Here is a 16490-nt window from a genome sequence, read left to right as displayed (position 1 = left end):
CCACTTAATTTGTTATTCCAATCTATCATATTAAGTTCATTAATAATTATTATATAATCTGCTTTAAAAAAATTCGGTCTAGTATGTACTGGTGCTGAGACTCTTTCTCTTGAAATTTTAATGGAAAACTCTAATGGCGGATGGAACGGATCAATATTGGTTAAAACATTAGGGTTATCAGACATGTCGCTAGTAGATACGTTGCTCAATACGAGATCTAAGATTCCTGACTTACTGTTGACAATATTATTACATTGCTTAAGGTCATGCAAGTGCGCAAAGTCGAGTAACATATTGCACAGAATTGAGCTTGAAAAAGGGGTCGATAAATTGTCATTCCATTTTATTCCACTTAAGTTAAAGTCCCCTAATATTAACTTATGCTTAGCATCATCAAGCGATTTATTCGCATTTGTAATAAAATGGTCCAGAATTTGACTTTGAACTGGCGGTGGCAAGTAAACTGCACAAATTAAAAGTTGTACTTTTTTTCTATTAGCAATAATTTCTAGGCCTACCCATTAGTCTTCACAATCACTTTCGTAATTTTTAAATTGCCTTGAGTTGATAATTTTGTTAATTGCTATGAGAACACCGCCTCCGCCCTTGTGCTTATGAAAACCAGATGTAAAGCGATCCCGCCTGTAGACAACGTACCTATCGTCAAAGAGTTCTGTGCTTAAAACTCCATCATGGAGCCATGTCTCAGTGAGTACAATAACATCATAATCGTTAATGCTTACATTGTTATAAAATTCAGTTACTTTTGTATTAAGACTCCTGACATTCTGATAATATATGCTAACGGTGTATCTTCCGTGCTTGAATTATTATTGAGAATTATCATAACTACAATTAACAAAATAATAAGAAAAAAATATTAAAACTAGATTCAAAAGATATTAAACTAACTGAATAAAAAAAAACACAAACAAATACAGTAACGATCAAATTATTATTTTAAGCTATCTAATTTTTCAATACTTTTTATCTGTATGCGTTCTGAGATGTCAGTTTTTCTCATGAAAATTTGGCCGCTGCGAACCCACACGTATTTATAATTAAGTTCCCTAGCTTTCCTTCTGGAGGCTGCGTGTATACTTTTGTTTGTTGGTGAAAGATGTTCTGCAACAAATACTGGGGTATGCTTATCGTTAGAGTTATCCCAAGATGACCCGAGTGTAATTTTTGTTTTGAGTTTACTTTGTTGAACTTGATACATGCAACTAAACTTAACAACAATTGACCTTGGACGTGTTGATTTTGGGTCTCGTTGTGCAACACGGGTGCAGTTAATAATTTCTTTTTCATGTACGTCAAGTTTAACTGTTGAGCACAGCTGCATTACAATTGTGGTTAAGTTTTCCGTTTTTTTTTCAGGTACGCACTGAATTTCCAAGTTACTTAAACGGGTCTGCTGTTGTATTTGATTTATTTCTTGGCTTAAATCAGCTATGTTTCTGCGCAAACCTAAACTTTCTTCCTCTAATCGTTTAATTGTTACGTCCTTGTTTTTGATTTCCTCTCGAATTTGATCTAGTTGTATGTTGAGTGTTGCAACACAGCTCTTGAATTCATTAATTTCAGAGCTAATTTGTTTCAAGTTTGTACTTATTGGGAAAATAAAGTTTTCGATTGATTCTTTAAGAGCTGAGTTAATTTCTTCCCTTATAATACTCCTGATGTCGTTTGGATCAACACGATTCTCGCCTTCACATACGTTCTTCTTTTCACGCCGTTCTCTTGTTCGTTTGGTAACGTTATCACTGGGTGATATTGCTTTTGAGTCAATAATAAACGTTTGGCGCACAGGGGTATTCGTGTTATCAGTACGAGGCACCTTATTGCGGCAAGAGAGGCAGGCCCATGAGTCTTTTTGTTGTTTTGAGAGTAGGTTGAATGTAGCCTCCGTGATGCCAGCACACGCAATGTCATACTGCAGTTTACATGTGCAGCATTTTATGTGGTGTGTTTGATTCACAGGGGCTTTACATCCCGGGCATAAATCATCTTTTCCCATATTATCTTTATATTTTGAGAAATTCTAATAACACTGTGTCACAAGAGATATAAAAAAAAATACCCTATAGTTTTGTGTGAACCGAACTCACTCTGACACGGGATAGGAGTACCATTAAAATGTATAACGCCACGGACACTTAAGTTAGAGATTCAAAAGTAGTGTATTCTCAGTAATGTATATAAGTTAGGTATCTTACCAGTATAAACGCCACAGTCTTGTCGATAATCAAATAGAATAATGAAATAAATTTTACAGTACCGTCAATATTCCTCCACGTTAGTATGTTTCTAATAAAGTTTCACTATATTTACGTTGTGTATTTAAATTTTACAATTGTTATTACAGTGATTGTAGTTGATTGTTATGAAGTATGATCGTTTTAAATCTACTTTATTTATACTAATTTAACCCCTTAACTATATTTACACTTTAACTTCACAGAGGCGATGTTGATATTGAGTTTTAAAAAATTGATTTCTTTGTAGAAATATTATTTGATTTTAAACTTTATATACACTATATTATGTTTAGATAACACTATTATTAGGAATTAGCACTATACTCTAGCGAATTATAGTATTTTACTGTTCAAACACCACTGATTTCAATTTTTCCTATAATTTATATGCGGAGCACTTGTTTGCGTAACGACGCTAGCGCCAAAACTGTCAATCATTATTAAATCCTATGAAAGTAACAATTGCTTTATGGTAGCTATAACAATCAACGAAATGTTTATATTGTTTGCCATCTTAAAATCTTAAAAAGACGGCTTTGACAATTAATAATTGAATATTTACGAATACAACTGTATGAGCTTGAATCTAATAATGGACGAAGAAAATCGTCAGAAATTTTCTGAAAACTTTTATTTATTAATTATTACAAAAGAAGTTATACATAAACAAAATATTCATGGATATTAAAAAAAATATATAACTGAGCAATATGAAACAATTTTGGTAAAACCATTAAGTTATAACGGTTAAAAATTGTTTCATTAGCGTTTTTTCTGACGGAAGTAATGTCGCAAAACGTGAGGAAATTCCTGAAAACGTTTATTTGTTATTTACTATAAAAGTAGTAATTTATGAACATGGAGAACACATGGAGATATTCAAAAAAAAATTATTGAGCAATTTGAAACAATTTTTATAAAACCATTTTAGCAATTAAAATACGACCGTTTAAAATGTTTCAATTGATTTTTTCTGGCAGAAGTATCGCGTTACGTAATGAAGTGATAAGAACTTATCACTTCAAAAGATTTTTGATTATCAACTGAACAACGTTCGGGTCTCCAGATACATCATGTAAATACATGTAACGGTTTGGGTTTGGCTCCTTTTACAAAGTGAATTCCATTCGTTGATTTTTACATAATTGAAAATAATAAAGAAATAGTTTTATGTAACGTGAGAATGTGTGAAGTTATTTCGGTTCACTTGCGAAAAGTCTCTAAAATAATGTAAACTTGCTCTTAGCCCGAAATTTCCTAGTGTCTGCTATATTTTGTTCGGGACGTTGCAAGAAGCTAATTCCTTTAGCCATGCCAACGCAACGGTATTCGCTTTGTAGCTTAACAGCATCGGTTTATTTTGTGGATACTGTGATACATAATACCGGGAATAGCAGACGTGGTCTTACTTTCCGTGGCTCTATTTGTAAAATAAATCTGGATTAAATTTACTACTCTGAATACCTAATTATTATTATCGCGAGTGATTACATATTATTAAGGACCCTTAATATAGATACTAGTTATTTTTAGATGTATATGAAAGCAAAGAGATATTATAAGCCACTATTAACAGAAAACCTTTTATGGACACGCAGAACATTTTAACAAATGAATAATGAGAATAAAATGTTTCTTTTTTAAAAAAGGTCAAGCAAAACAATTTATTCAAAAAAAATCTATAACTTCTTATATTGCGCCGTTGGATCCATTACACGTGAAAATATAAAAAATCATTAAATTTATTTCATAAAATGCAATAAAAACGTAAGTTACACTATGTAGTTTAACATGGTGTCATGTTCCATTATCTTCTCGTTCGGTCGAACCTGACCAAATGTCCCATCCCTGTCTACTAAATGTAAAGATCTCACCAACTATATCACGGACACACAGACTCATAGCCAAGGGACATTTGGCAGTGGTCTTCCATCGCTTGAGACCCATATTCTTTACAGAATGTGTTTAGCTAGACTTCTGCACAGAAAGGCTCGGTGTCACTTTCGCAACGAGAGTAACGCGCTTTTTTTCGAGAGGAGGGAAATACATAGTATCTAGTATATTAGAAATGACATCAAAAAGAATTGTAAGGCATCAATTTGGAGAAAATAAATGCCTTTTATGCCTTTTTACATTTACGTATTAAGGTCCTCAAACGGGCCCATATGTCGGGCTCGCTTACGTGAACACCCTCCACCGACTAAAACCAGAATATCTAAAAGAGGACCGTAATAACATATTTAATGACAATTTACTGATGAGGTAGACGAGACACTTATTAACTTAGTGTCAAAAACTTCGATTTCGTACGATTTAAGCGGAACTGACAACAAAAACGGACGTAAAAAAGGATAAAGTCTGGAGTGAAATTGTCTTTTCATAATATTCTTTTTAATGGATTGGTTAATTTTAAATATCAACATCTGTTATATTATCACCGTCAGGTATGGATTAACAGCCGTGACTGACGCCAGAATTGCGTTGCTCGGAAGTCTAGCTCATTTCTAATAATTCCACTGTAACAATAAATGAGAAACAAGATAATTAATAAAAACCACTCTTTTATGACAATGTTCAAATGGTACTTAGTTTATATTATTTAGTACAGCTTTTCGTGTGCGATTGAATACGCTCTTGATCAGTTTTTTAAAGTACTTAGATTAAAATATTAAAATTATATATTTGTATTGCTTAAGGCAATAATGTGAATTATATTTTTTTTCTATTCTTCTACTTTAACTTGCCTTTTATACAGCCACGATCAGTTATTTATGTACATACTTTATTGAGTCTTTGAAAAAGTCTATACTCTATGGCCTAAAAAGCATTGTTTACCGTGCTATATTCTTTTCTATTCTTCCTACTGTGGCTTCACTATAATAATTTCGTCAAAAAAGGACAGTTGTCTTGGTGCCACAGACAACCAAATCGAGGTTAGTTTCATAAAAATATTAGGCGATTCGTAGTACATACTATATTTTATACATAATATTTTCATATTTAAGTTATAAGACTAAACATTTTAATGTCAACTTAAGAAAAAAACTTGTGAATATGATTTGCGAGGATGTGCTAGGTATATTTTGTAATTTTCCTGGGTTGGCTGTATAGATGTACCTTTACCATTCCTTGAAGGAAAAATTAAACCATTCACCAGAGATAAGTATGTAGACAATACATTTCCCGCCCATATAAGCGGCAACTTGAAAATTGGTGATATTTTTTTGTTTAATTTGAAGTTACCTAGTCGTAAAAAAAACATCAAAAAATAATGTATGCGACACGTTGTACAACTGGGTAAAGAAACGCTCGTGGCGTCATTCATTGCGTTGTTCGCCTGCGGCTCGTAACCCACGCCACTCGTGCATTTGATCCTCATTCTGCAACTGTTGCATTAAATACTATATTGTTAATCCTTTATTTATTAATTTGATTTCGCTTCTAGGCTTATAAAAACTGATCCACTGACTACAAAATAAGAAAGCAATTCAATGAAAATTACAAATCGCTCTTTTATACCACTAAAGCCAAACATAGGTTAAGCTATCGCGATGTTATCGACAAAAACATATTTACAGCTAACTTGATTCGAATCCGCTTCAACATTAGGCTCAAATTCTGAAATCTGTATACATAAATTGAGTTTGTAGTTAATGTTAGAAATGGAATTCCACAATGGTGGCGTGTTTTGCTTGTACGAATGGATTTACGACCGAAAGCCCTATTTTGAACTCGGCATTTCATTATTAACCTCTGTTTATGTTTCAAGCTTGCAGTTTAACACGTTGTATAGAAATAGTTAGGGTTTAATCTTGGCATGGAATCTTTAACATGTGAATTGTTTTGCCTTGATTATTTGGACGTACTTCCTAAAAACGTTCCAAGCCACAAACATCATACCTTAAGGAATTCGTGTATCAAGTATGATTAATATAAGCGTATTCCAACGTGGGTTGGGCTGCTAAGTCATAATGTCATTTAAAGAGTGACAGTAGATCTGCCATTTTTTGTCAGTCCGTTGATATTAATCACGTGACCAGTTTTGTGTTCTTAAATCAATTTCGACATGATTGTGGTTTGGAACGTTTTTCTGAAATTCCGTCCATTTATGCATCATAAAGTTACAATGCTTTTTTAAAGCAAATTTATAGACATCGAATACAAAAATTTTAGAAACAAAATCTGAGTGTTTTTATTAAATATAGGTAACTTTACAGCCAACAGCTTCGCGTTGTGAAATTTTTTTCGTTGTTTGAGTGATTAATTAAATATTGGTAACAGTTTGAGCGCATTATCGCTGTCCCGCCGGAATTTGTTTGTTAATTTTAAGACATTGCTTTGAGTACAAAAATTTTAGAAATAAATCTGAGTGATTAATTAAATATTAACCTGCTAACAGCTTCGGGCTTTGAACACAATTTCGTTGTTCCGCCCGAATTTTATATTTAAAGGGAAAGCCCCTATATATAAAGCCTATTTTGGCATGGGTTGAATTTAAGTGGAAAATTATCGTTGTGAGTATTAATTATTAAAAAAATTAGAGTTAAAAAAATGTTACAATAATTTTAAATTTTTGGGATCATTTATTGGGATTTTGGTTTTGGGCCACCTATCAGCAAGTGAAACCCACACTTTATGGGTGATATTAAAACAAATATTTCGAATGTATTCAGGGAACAAATTGGTCATGAAAATCTGTAAGGTTACACGTTCGTTTCCCTAGTATATACTAGATCAGAATATCTACATATTAAGTATACTTAAGCTCTCACATGCTGAGCCACAAAGTGAATGCCGCTCCGCTGGCAGGGCTAAAGGAATTAGCCTCGCTAAACTGTTCCTAAAATAAAATGTTGCATACTACCAAGGAAATTTAGTCTCAAATTCACATTTTTCACGATTACATAAGATCATTATTTCATTTTTCAATCATCACAGTTTCATTTCATAAATTACGATGTCATTTCATATACCAGTGGGAGGCTCCGTTGCACAGAAAGCCGGCTAGATTATGGGTACCACAATGGTGCCTATTTCTGCCGTGAAGCAGTAATGTGTAAACATTACTGTGTTTCGGTCTGAAGGGCGCCGTAGCTATTGAAATTACTGGGCAAATGAGACTTAACATCTTATATTGTCTCAAGGTGACGAGCACAATTGTAATGCCTCTCATGGCTTCATGCCGAATTTTTGGGATTTTCAAGAATCCAGAGCGGCACCGCATTGTAATGGGTAGGGCTTATCAATTACCATCAGCTGAACATCCTACTCATCTCGTCCCTTATTTTCATAAAAAAAATTGTGTTAGAAAAACACAAAAAAGATTCACGAATTTTTGTATAACATATTTAAATGGATTCATAAATAATAAGGGTTAATTTAATTCTTGATGAATTCTGATTCTGAATTGAATCCATTCTGCAATTTGACCAAATTTACCTTCAAATTGGTCAACTATTATGCTAGGAAATCATTTAAGTGTGCGACAAAGGATTTTATACAAAATACTGTAAACTTTCTAAGTACTTTATTTTTATGAGATATATTTTTAATTTGCATGGCGAATATTGTAGTATTCCTTTCTAGCTCTTTATTATTTATTGTAATAGCACTCTGTATAAATATCAGCAGTCTCATAATTTCAAATCAGGTCAAATGGTTGTACTTGAATACAAAGTTTCTTTACCATTGTACAAAATAAAACACTGTTAACTTTATAAATCTTTTGTAAAGGAAAACATTTATAATTTGCTTGACGGCCATTTTGTAATTCCTACCTAGATTTTAATTATTTTTTGTTGTTATAGCTGTGAAAGTAATTACACATCTGTAATAATAATTTTAACAGTCTCATTATTGTGGTTTCTCAGATAAGTGGGTAACACTGAAAATGTTTAGAGCTGGCCAGTTAGAAACATTGCTGATTAAAACTATTTTGAATTTCAATTTTAAAACTCTTTGGTAACCTAATGTAGTATATTGCATTCATTTGTCATTTGTTTTTGTGAATGGGCGGCAAATCAAAAAGTCTTGTTACACGTGAAAATGAACCTAACGCGAGAACATTTTCGGTCAATGATTTATTATGACTTTCATTGTGGGCTTACTCAACAACAAAGCTTTGATAGGTTGCGATTAGCCCCATCTCGTGCCACTCACTATTTACAATTGGTTTGACGAGTTTAAGCGTGGACGTAGCAATCTCAATGATGATCCGCGTGAGGGACGTCCTTTAACAGCTACCACTGAAGATAACATCAGTGCTGTGCGACGCATGATAGAGGAAAGTAAGGGAGTGACCTATCATCAGATACGGGCAAGCCATAAAGTTAAGCATTAGTCAAGTTCAAAAAATATTACACGAACATTTAGGCGTCAGGAAGCGTTGTACCACATGGATTCCCCATATTTTAACCGACGACCCGAAACACCTTCGCATCGACTGGTGTCGCCAAATCTTAGATAAATTGAACGGCGGTCACTGAAATGCTTTATTTGACATCGTTCCAGGTGATGAAAGCTGGATATATTGCTACGAACCCAAAACCAAAAGACAATCAGCTCAGTGAGTATTTCGTTTCGTATTGCTTTACACCATTGGGGAAAGTTTAGAGACGGCAAATATTATTTTAGTATTGCAGTGTCAACAAACGTGTGTATGGGTATGGCTTGGCGACTACACCATGCTCGCAAGTATTTGTAATACACGTGTTAAGAAGATACTGTGGTTCGGAAATGCAGAAGGGCTTGATGAAGAGCTGTAAGTATAAATAGCGAACACAATAGTTTAATTCTGAACGGGGTGTTATTAGGACCCATTAGGACTAGGTAAATCGCCACCCTCTCCAAATAAATAAATAAAAGGGTATGAAATTATTGCGCGTCCTATGCAAAGGTCTAATTAATTATTATTGTGTCATTCATCATTTCAAGTGCAACGTGGTATAGCGAATTTACCAAAACCACAAATATTATTTATGAAATGTAACTTATTGAGGATTTAATAAATTTTACTCACTTATATGTAATCAATGATGGTCACTTTATTTGTATCAATTCAATTTGGTAGACTGAATTTATGTTAACTAACCAAATACTTCATTTTGCAATTCAATCATTTCATAATTGATGTTTGTAGAACAATTTACTTGTTATAGTTTTCTGTAGGGTTATTATTTAAATTAATTTATTTTTGAGAATTATAGTATTTATCGGAACGGAACGAAATCAAGGCTAACTATAATAACACCAACATAGAATAAATGCACCCCAAGCCGGCTAGTCACCGTGGGGGAAGCTGACTACTACCCTTCAAATTTAAATAATAAACATCAGACGCCTAGGAGACACAAAAATGTGAGAACACTCTCTCATTAAGAACAGAAGAAAAATTATCAGAACTCAAAATGGCTCTGCATATTAACTGGTCCATCATAGGACTGAGTGAAGTAAGACGTCTAGGAGAAAGCTTAGACGACCACAAAGAATTAATTTTTTACTTTAAATTTTAATTCACTGCTGTTCTTGAAGAGATTTTTTGCCATTTAAACTGGGAGCAATGCGGTCTGAAAATAAATGGGGATAATCTGTCACGTTTAAGATTTGCAGATGACATCGTAATATTCTCGCAAACAAAAGATGAGATTGAGATTATGATAAATGAGCTGGAGGCTGAAAGCAGAAAAGCAGGATTAGAAATGAACACCGAGAAAACCAAAATCAAGAATAATGGAAGAAAAGAACCTATATACATCAAGTAAAATAGAATTGAGTGTGTTGATGAATATGTATATCTGGGCCAAATAATATCAACAAAAGATCTAGCAACAAAAGAAATAGAAATACGTATTAGAAGTGCATGGAAAAGATTCTTAAGTTTGAGAGATATATTCAAAAATAAACAAACTAGTATGGCCATCAAAAGAAAACTCTTCAACACCCGTATTCTGCCTGTATTGACATATGGCTGCCAAACTTGGTCCCTAACAAAAGCACAAATCAAAAAACTTCAAACATTTGAATAGATATGGCAAATGATATAGACGCATCAGCGAAAACTGCTTAGTCTATTATAAATTATAATAATAATGTCAGAATACAATCAATAGAAGTATGATATGGAAAAAACTAGTAGATAAATTAAAAATATCAACCACAAAAAGCACACAGGAACGAAAGACGAATCTATAACCATTAAGAAACTTAATAGGAAGTGGGCAGGGCATACAATCAGAGGACAGGCAAAATGGCAAGTGGAACTGCGGGGGAGGTCTTTGCCAACAATAGGCAAACAGACAAGGTTGTTGAGGGAGTTTAAATTTCATTTTAAATATAAATATTCTAGGTAAAGTAAAGCACCTTGTATAACTTGTCTGAATAAAGGCTTATATTATTATTATTTAACACAGTGGTTTGACACTGATAGCTTGGGCATGGAGAATTGTTTGGGACCTGAGAAAATCGTCTGGGTCAAGTATATCGACTGCAAAAGACAATCAGGTTTTGTAAATCTTTGTGGGTTTTTGTGTCGAAATTCATGGCTCGTGAAGTCCAGCTATCCACATCCCAATTATTTTATAATATTACATTATATATTTTATACAATGAATGCAAAATTATGCAACGAAAATATTCAAACAAATTTCGTTTTCAAAAAAGATTTTTCAGCGATGTCAATAAGCAAATATAGTAACCATTTAACCAACGTGATTGTAATTTTTTGCATTAACGTAAATATAAAAACTTTAACTCAATATAGCTCATTAGTGAAACAGATTTAATTCCCGTCATTTATCACTTGAGCGTGTATCACATTCGTATTTGAAAGTAGGCCGAACCTCTCGTTTGATTGATGGGCAGTTTACATAACTTAAAATTTGTGTGTGTAATTACTCTGCGAGAGTCCCGCTAGAGGAAATTGGAGATATAATATATAGAGATATTATATATTATATATATATATATATATATATATATATATATATATATATATATTATATATATATATATATAATGCTTCTGTACGTGTGTTGACAGTAAAATCCTTCTAAACGGCTGGACCGATGTTGATGATTTATTAGATTCTCAAAATAGTCCATTTATAATTCTTCTGCATATGTTAGTGATCTCCTAACGTCTGGTCCGATTTTTCAAATTTAACGGGCAACGTTTGTCGTGTCCGCTATATGTCGCTATATATATATATATAAGCTTATATATAATATAATAATAATAATAAATCATTTTATTTCAGGCTACAATGCCCATAAAATAAATACCTTATAATCGAACATACATATTTTTAAAACTTAAATCTACGTCACATTTTCGCGGCGATGTGAGGCGCGGGTTCGGTAACTTCCGGCGGTCGGCGACCTCCGCGATACTTGCGGCACACGATCCCCTTCGGCCACAGCTTCACGTCCAGGAAGGTCGATATATGTTCTGTTGGGACGCGAACAATAAAATAGTTAAAGTCTACTGCGTGACGCGTCACCAACTTTTCGACCCCCAACCGGAACCTTGCCTTCTCCACCAAGTACTGAACAATGTCGGAGGCCTTGGTGGTGTGGTGAAAGCGGGAGATGTAGATATACGTCGCTGGGACTACGGGATGCAGGAGCTGGTTCTGTCCTATCGGTGCTGTGCCACATTGATTATGACTAGGAGGCCTCCTCTTCTTCCGCTCCACCTTAATGAAGCCATCCTTGTCGGTCTGACCCTTCAACACAGTTCTACAAGTAGGTTCCTTGCGGGCGTGCCCGCTTCCACTTTCTGTCCTCAGCACTGTCTGCTTTCTGGGTTGCTGGTGGATGGCAGCAGCATAGTCACGTTGAGGTGTTGACGTAACGACCGCAGGCGACACCTCCGAGAGGGGAGGAGGCGAGGGACGGGCGGCAAGTACATTACCGCTCAGACATCCGGGGACAGCGGCCGGTGTCGAGTCGAATTTCGCTGATTCAAAACTCGCTGGCGAAGTAATGAAAGCCCCACGTCGTGTGTTGCTGTTATTAGCCTCTAATGACCTACTTACAACAGTATTGTTGCGCAACGTCGCTACTTCAGCTTGCAGCTCCCTGATGGTGTTTTGAGATGCCTCTAATTTTAACACTACTTCTGCCAGGCCTGCCTTGAGGTTTGTGATGTCTTTCAGCAACCTGGTGACGTCGACATGGTCGAAGGTGACGGGTGGTAACTTGTTCAAGTTCCTTGCCACGAAAGACGGCACGTCGTCAGGATCAGTCACTTTCAGGACATTTATCATATCCTGTACACTTCTCTCTCCCCTTTCATCCCTCCTGCGGGACGGCATCAATTGCGTGCTGAAGGAATACCAGCAATTCATTGGCTATGAGTTTTTCGGAACTCATAGTCATAATAGCGTACAGCGGTGGTTGCCGCGCAGATCACGAGTACAAATTATATTCGTAAGTTCAGTGAGCATGTACGCTACCGAGCGCGCTCGGAACTATATACCTATATGTGCTCGTATATAAGCTTCAGTTTAAATTATTACGTGTTTCATGTGTTTACTGATTAGCTATTGGAGTAGGACAAAGTGCGCAGTAGAAGACAGATTTTCACTTACAAACCAGGAAAAAAACCTAAAAACTACACCGGAATTGTACGATAATAAAGTTAAACTCACCAACATCCAGTGAGTTGGGCATTAGTTGGAAGATTTACCCACCTGTCTTGTAACTAATTCTAGTAGGCTTCATAAGATACATTATAGCTTTAAGGGTAAATGTATACACTTCTATAATAAAGTCCCAGCCACTATTCAGGCATTATCTATAAATAAATTTAAATGTTTTATAAAAAAATGGCTCTGTCGTAAATCCACTCCACTGCTGAATATCTAAATGATCGGACAGCCTGGGACTAGATTGTGATTATTTTATAGTGATAGAAATGACTGTACAATATTGTATATTTTTATTGAAAAGAGTGCAAAAAAAAGAATGCTGGGAGAGTTTCTTGCGCCGCTTCTTCTCTCTCAGAGCGCCATTTGTTTCCGAAGAGGTAGTAGTAGTATCTAGTAGTTATTAGAAATGACATCAAAAAGAATTCTAAAGGAATCAATTTTGAGAAAATAAATGCCTTTTATGCCTTTTTATGCCTGTCACCATATCTAACAACAATGGCCATTGATTATAGAAAGGATAAAGGTGTTGATATAAATAGATTTCAACTTCAACTTGCTGGCTCAAATTCACAAGCACAAAATACACTATATTATTAGTGTTTTATGGTACCATAATTTAGGCAAAAACATATTAAATTATTCCTGAGATACTATTAGATAGGGTTGTAAGGGCTTTTTTCAAGCGGCCATATTTTTCAACAAGCAAATTTGATCTCAAAATGTGTTTCCTTTCACATTATATTATGCAATTTCCTTAAACCACAAGGATATCAAAGTGCTCTTAAGTATCAAATGTCAACGTTCAATTATCGATAAAGGGATATAGACAGCCATCTACTACGCCGCGTCTATACTAGTCTTATATTATATATGCAATATTAATTTTGGCAATATTTTAAGTGCTTTAACTGTCAATCGTCTTAAAATTTAGGTAACATGTTTTTTACGTCGCGGTTCACTAAACAAGAATTCGACTGTCACTTGTCACGATGAAGTTATCGATTTGTTTTAATCGAACTTTTCATCACGTAAGTTATTTTTTTTAATTTTAATTTATGGCAATAAATAGTTCTTATCGCTAGAGCTCAATATATTAGTAATACCTTTTTTAAAACTCCATTTAAAATCCTATTAAATGAATTATGATGTGTTTATTATGAACTCAATCTAGCGACCATCTTATATTAATAGCTATTTCATTTTTAAGGAAGAGGAGGACGACCCAGGGTTCGAGTAACCTGATGATAAGTGATCAGCGGCACCAACACCAACTCTTCCATACCATACCAGAGGAGTCACAGTACCGTTGCTGACTCTTAAGAAGAAGAAGAACGCTGTTTTTAATGGTTTTATTGTCCTGGGACCACCGCGAAGGAGGCGCATTACACTGTTTGGACGTACCTGGCAAAAAAATTTACAATCTAGAAATGTGCACTATCGAAGGTCATACTACTTGAATAGAAAACATATTTGAATAGTGGTATCCAAGTAATTAGTGGTTACAAGTTTGTAGTGTGTAGTGCGTAGTTGGAATTTGGTGGCAGCAAAGATGATTTGATTGATTCAAAAGCGATGTATGAATTGTAAGGATCAACGAAATAGAAAGGAAAACGGTGGTAGGCTTATTATTTGAAAAGATGTTTTGTTTTGTAATATTTATGATCAAGAGAATCAAATGACTGGATGTATGGCACAACAATCGATCTCTACTGCCAACAATTCAAAAGGTTAAAGCAAGAAGTTGAGAGAAAGTAGCCTGAACTAATCAGTGAAGGGTTGTGAATGCGTCCGCCATATAATTGCATCGCCTTGACCTTGTATGTTCAGATTTCTACCTATTTGGTTCTCTTCACAATTCTTTAGGTCATTCTTCTTTATCAACAGAAAAAGACTGCCAAAACAACTTGTCACTGTTTTTTGATCTGAAATCCAAAAAAGAGGTCTACGGGACCTACAAATAGCAAAAATTCTTCAAGCAAAATGTTTGACCTATTTTTGCTATTGGTTCCCAACAGGTTGCTTTAGGTCCATTGCTATGATTTCTTTATTCCAATTCTCATTGCACGGACGAGTAAAAAGAAGGACTCCGCGCCGTTATATTAACATGTGTAGCATCTTTATGCTAGTGTGTGTGCGTTTCCGGGGGATACCAGTTACACAATTTTTTCTCCCTTAAATAATAATTTTTTTTACACTTTTTCACCTCGCACGACGGCATTTTTTAAATATTTTATTGCGACGCAAACTGATCTGTCACAGATGATGGAAAATCTGATAATGGCTGCCAATCGGCTTGTATTAGTGTGTGTGCGTGGGGCTATGTATTTACACGTTTACCGGCATGTTTTTTGTGCTTCACTGTTATGTAAGGTGACACGCAGTCCTTCTTTTTTTACTCGTCCGTGTTCTCATTGTATATTAATTTATGAACATCATTTGTCGCTTTAATGAATGTTTTATTGCAACGTCAGGCATCGCAATTAACTGTTTTACAACTTTGTTTCTCTGTGATGTTACTATCTTCAGCCAGTAAACAACATTCAGATCGCAACAGACAGTAAAGCGTTCAGCAACTTATTTATTGCGAAAGTTGCAATGTTGCATTTAACAGTTCAAATTTTATCTACGTCTCCATTCATGAATCGAACGAGTTTATTATTGGTCCACTATCTCATTTGAATGTAGCACAATACATACACATACATTAACTGGCAATACATACATTGACTGCTTATCAGATGTAGGTGTACTCCCAGTTATCGCAATATTGCGAAGGGTAGTTTAATCTACATATAAGTTTCGGGTAAAAATTTCTTCGCATTGTACTTAAGACATTTTTTTAAAGCTTAACTATCTCTCTATTTTAAATTATATCTTTCAACTTCTTTGTTTAATCTTATAAGTTGCTGGCAGTATAGATTTGAATCATTGGATAACCACACACACAGCATTACCTTATTGTGAGTTACCCCGGGTTTCGCCACAGTTTGTGAAGCCTGACTGCGGTTTGACCATGATATTTTCCGACGTTTTTCCACTTTTTATCACTATTTATCAACTTTCATTTGGCGCCCATAATATCTATGAGATATTTTTATACCTAGCTTTTTTCAATTAGATCAAGACTGTTTTGTGTTTCATTCCCAGGTCTTGTCGTAAATACTGATATGCCGGTCTAGCGTCAACATATTAAAATGAGTTAATTTTATCTGTACCATGGCGACCAGAAGGCCGAACAAGATGGACCGATGATCTGGTCAACATTGCCGGAATACGTTGGATGAGGGCAGTGTAGAACCGATCGTCGTGGAAATATTTGAGAGAGGCCTTTGTCGAGCAGTGGACGTCTTCGGGCTGATAATGATTCAGATTTGATTCTGTTCAACTTTTTTTTTCAAACTAGAAATAAAATCAATCAGAAACTAAGATATTAAAATACATTTAGTTACAACTAGCAATGATAAATTATAACTTTACTTATGATGCTTCGATTACATGTAATAAAAACTATCATTACGAAGAAGTGTACCAAGATTATGTTTTATTATAAGAGATTATTATTACCTAGCGGAAATGCTGCC

General features: G+C 34.8%; 1 long non-coding RNA gene across 1 annotated transcript; it reads left to right on the top strand.

Moving 5' to 3' along the window:
• The first annotated feature begins 8153 nt into the window (after positions 1–8153).
• Positions 8154–16322, top strand: LOC126979044 (uncharacterized). The gene is made up of 4 exons (XR_007732744.1): positions 8154–8548; positions 8772–8826; positions 8895–9021; positions 16057–16322. It is a non-coding gene; the product is annotated as an uncharacterized LOC126979044 (long non-coding RNA).
• The last annotated feature ends 168 nt before the right edge of the window (positions 16323–16490 follow it).

This window comes from Leptidea sinapis, chromosome 3 (genome assembly GCF_905404315.1).
Source record: "Leptidea sinapis chromosome 3, ilLepSina1.1, whole genome shotgun sequence".
NCBI classification, from domain to species: Eukaryota; Metazoa; Arthropoda; class Insecta; order Lepidoptera; family Pieridae; genus Leptidea; species Leptidea sinapis.
This window is presented reverse-complemented; position numbering and strand designations above follow the sequence as displayed.